The sequence below is a fragment of the Rattus norvegicus genome, chromosome 1 (genome assembly GCF_036323735.1).
Source record: "Rattus norvegicus strain BN/NHsdMcwi chromosome 1, GRCr8, whole genome shotgun sequence".
Classification (NCBI taxonomy): Eukaryota; Metazoa; Chordata; class Mammalia; order Rodentia; family Muridae; genus Rattus; species Rattus norvegicus.
Genome location: NC_086019.1, coordinates 176695102 through 176699347, shown reverse-complemented (window position 1 = coordinate 176699347; position 4246 = coordinate 176695102). Strand labels below are relative to the sequence as shown.

Below are 4246 nucleotides of genomic sequence, written 5' to 3'. Positions count from 1 at the left end.
TACTCAGAATTTAAGGTTATTTAAGCATCTGTCACCTCTTCTAGGAGTACCAAGAAGTGACTTGGGAACAACTGCTTATACTCTGAGACAAGTCCTCCCAGGCTTTTTGAGATGTGTTTGTAGGTACATCTTTGGAAAGGAGGTGTCTGCAATTTGCCTTCACTAGCTACACATCATATTTTAGAGACCCCTGCCATATTGCTGAGTGAACCCCTACAGAGTGTTACTTTAATTTAAAACAACAACAACAAAACGGCCATTTTGTTTTCTAGTATCTTGTTATTACAAAGGACATGACATTTTCACAGGACTTGGAGGACCACAGTGAACAATTAGCAGTATGCAACATTCGGTGGCCCTAAATCTTAAGTGCTGAGGATGTGACACGGTTGGTATAGGACCTGCCTAGGATGTGCAGGACCTTGGTAAAATCCTCAGCATAGCATTAAATTGAGAATGGTGGCACATGCCTAGATTCCCAGCACTCAGGAGATGGAAGCAAGAGAGACCAGAAGTTTAAGGTCATCTTTGGCTACATAGCAAACCTGAAGCCAACCTAGGCTTCATGAGGACTTGTCGAAGAAGGAGGAGGAAGAGGAGGAGGAGGAGGAGGAGGAGGAGGAGGAGGAGGAGGAAGAGAGAGAGAGAGGAGAGAGGAGAGAGAGAGAGAGAGAGAGAGAGAGAGAGAGAGAGAGAGAGACTGAGAGAACAGCAATTACAGGACAAGTGACTCCTCTCAAACTGCACAGTATCCCACCGGTCCCACTGCTTGACACTGCTGTGTCCCTCTTCAATGGCCTCTTGAGTTCATATTCAGTTTTCAGCTTGAAAACTACTTTAGTTATTTCCATAACAAAGATTCCTAGAGATAAAGTAGACGGGCTGAACAGCACCTACATTTGAATCATAACTGACACACTTAATGATCCTCCCAAGAGACAGCATCAAAGGGACTGTCTGGAATTGACAGTAACAAAGAGGTGACCACTCCTGTGGCTCAGTCATCAGAAAGTAATCCGTCTTTGACATTTGTTTCCTTTTGATTAGTCTCCCCTACAATATGACCTAGAATGTGTGGAATGAGCTGTTCTTTACAGTTTTCCTCTGAGATGGAGGTTACTGCCTTTGTTTTACAAACAACAAAACAAAAGCAAAACCTAATCAAAGCACAGAGGAGTAGGTTTTTATCTACTGTGTCCCAGGTAGTCAGAACCAAAACTAGAACTTGGGCCTCTGGGATCTTTGAATTCTTCCTACTACTCTGTTGCTAGGCAACCTTTCTCGCTTTTGACTCTGTTCCAATGCAACTTGTTGCCATGGCAGTGCTGGGACAAGGAGCGGGTAAGTTGTAATTAAGCGGCAAGCTAGGAGAAAGGGGCTTTTATGTCCTTGTGTGGGGGTGGACAGGAGAAAAAGCTCCTGGCGCTGCAGTCAAGGTGCAGAGAGGGACGCGGGAAGTAGGTTGGTGGCTGGGTGACTGTCTGTTGGGGCAGGTTGTTCATCATAACCGTCACTGAAAACCGTGTGCTGGCTAGTTTCTGTCAACTTGACATGCACTAGCATCGTCTGAGAAGAGGGAACTGCAGCTGAGGGATCGCCTCTATTAGACTGACATGTCTGTAGACATTTTCATGACTGTGGGAGGGCCCAGCCCACTGTGGGCAAATGGACCCCTTGGCAAATGGTCCTGGGTTGTGTAAGGAAGGAAACAGGGCAAGACACCGGGAAACCCGTAAGCTGAGTGTCTCTGTGCTCTTTGCTTTAGCTTCTTCCTCAGGTTCCTACCTGGAGCTCCTGCCCTGGCTTCCCTCAGTGATGAACTGTGACCCATAAGCCAAATAATCCCTTTCCCCTCCCTATGTTGCTTTTAGTCAATGTTTTATCGAAGTAACAAAACAAAAACTAGAATACCATGTTTGCCCAGGGATGCTGGGCCTTTGTGTGCTGTCATTGCCCACTGTTGGCAAGGACATGAGCTGTCAAGGATGGGTGTTCAAGGCTGGGGGGGGGGGTGGCTCAGTGTCTATAGTGTTTGATACACATACCAGAGAACCTAGATTCAGACCCCAGAATCCATCTCAAACCTGGATGGGGTGCACATATATTTAATGCCAGCACTTAGGGGGTTAAGGGTGGAGTCAGGCAATTTCAGAGCTCATTGGCCAGTCAATCCAGTTGAATCTGTGAACACCAGGTCCAATAGAAGACTATTTTAAAAAATAAGATGGGAATCTAGGTGTGGTGGTGAATGCCTATGAGACAACACTTGGGAGACAGAAACAGCATGATCAGCCCGGCCGGGCTATATGAGACCCCAACTCCAAAGACCAAAATGACAGGGCTGGAGAAATGGTTTGTGCATAAGAGTACTTCCTTGTCTTGCAGAGAACCTGGGTTCACTTTCTAGCACCCACATCCTTCCAGAATTCCAGCTCTAACTCCAAGGATCCGACTCCTCCTTCTGTTTTCCAAGGGCACCAGGCATGCAAGAAAAAAACTCATAGACATAAAAAAATTAAAAAAAAATAAAAATATATGTTAAAATTCCAAAATAATGACGATTAATCAAGTGGCGAACAATTAAACCTCATTGACCTCTAACCTCCTCAAGTATGTACACACATGTGTACATGCAACGGAACACACAATGCACAGCCCCACAGGAACATGTGCATGAGTCACAAATATACAAAGAATAGGCATTCCATTTTGGTGGGCGTCTCTTCTATTCAATCCGGAATGAACAGGGTAACATTGTTACAGCACCATCCTGGCTCAGACAGACCTAAGTTCTATGCCAGACTTTACGGCTTTGTGTTTTTTCTTGGTCTCCAATCTCTTCGCCTTCTAGTCATCGTCGAGGTGCTATGTCTGTTGAGTGAGAAGTGGCGCTAAGGCCTGAGAGCCTTGAGCGGAGCCAGGATGAATGACTAGCTTGTGACTCACCTGCCTGTTCTTTTTTGGATACTCTGCAGAGATAAAGTTCCAAACGTCTTTAGCACTCTATCAGTCAACAACCAAGTCGAGAGATTCCAAAACCTTCTTTGTGTTTTTGTCTTGGGAGGAGAATGTTCAAAAAGCAGATTTTGAAAAGATCTGAGAAAGTCAAGTTCTGTACCTCAGAGCTGTGTTATCTGCCCCAGGAATGAGTCACTGGCCGTGGGAGGAGAAGAGAAAGTGTTTTTTGAGGCGACACAATGGAGATCGAATGATGCAAGTGATTGCAATCGCCTCTTCAATTGAATCCAAGGGAATTTTTTTTTTAATTCATTCACTTGACTTTTTGAACACATCTTCTGTGTCAGGACCCATGTGCAAGATGAAGACATGAATAGAGAATGGTCCCTGCTTCCAGGGAGCTCAGGATTACTAGGAAAAAGGCATCCAAAATAATTCCACCTATGCAATAGCTGCTCAAAGGAGGTCCATGGCTAGAGTTTTGGGAGCCCCAGCAGGAAGCCTGGGCTTCGGTGAGGAGAGGAAACTGGAATTGGCTGAGCTAAGTCTTAAAGGACTAGGGCAATGGGTAGTGGGCAAGGGGTGGTAGGCAGCGAGCAGTAGGCAGTGGGCAGTGGATGGTGGGCCGTGGGCAGTGGGCAGTGGGCAGTGGGCAGTAGGCAGTGAGCAGTAGGCAGTGGGCAGTGGACGGTGGGCAGTGGGCAGTGGGCAGTGAGCAGTGGACGGTGGGCAGTGGACGGTGGGTAGTGGGCAGTGGATGGTGGGCAGTGGGCAGTGGATGGTGGGCAGTGGACAGTGGGCAGTGGACAGTGGGCAGTGGACGGTGGGCAGTGGACAATGGGCAGTGGACAATGGGCAGTGGACAGTGGGCAGTGGGTGGTGGGCAGTGGGCGGTGAGCAGTGGGCAGGCTGATAAGGAGAGCAGGGATGTGGGCAGAGAGCCATGAAAGTAAGAAAGAACATGTCTTACGCAGGGCACCCACCAGGCTGTAGGAGGGACAAGCTGGGAAGGAGGCTGGCTCAGCTAGTGTTTGTACCTCCACTTGCAGGTCTGGCCCACACCAGAGATGATGTCCATTTTGAGAAGCACCCAGTCCCAACTATCTTTACAGAGTTTACATGTTCTCCCTCTGTGCTGTTTGCCCCGACTGTCCCCTTTGACCTACAGTTCCTGACCTCTTTTGTCACAGTGGGAACTCAGACCTTTACTGGTTAACCATGTTAAATGTGTGTTTGGAGGAGGTACACGCGTGTATTTGGATATAAATGCACATCCATGTGTGTACAT

General features: G+C 47.4%; 1 long non-coding RNA gene across 4 annotated transcripts in view; it reads left to right on the top strand.

Annotated features, from left to right (window-relative positions):
• The first annotated feature begins 1206 nt into the window (after positions 1–1206).
• LOC120099909 (uncharacterized) overlaps positions 1207–4246 on the top strand; it is a 43552-nt gene continuing 40512 nt past the window's right edge. The window contains exons 1-2 of one of the 4 annotated variants that reach the window (XR_010063135.1): positions 1207–1341; positions 2386–4246. The exon at positions 2386–4246 is cut by the window's right edge and continues 1503 nt beyond it. This is a non-coding gene — a long non-coding RNA (uncharacterized LOC120099909). Of the gene's footprint in view, positions 1462–2385 lie in introns of all 4 variants that reach the window. The other 3 variants (XR_010063134.1, XR_010063133.1, XR_005499384.2) reach the window with 3 other exon arrangements.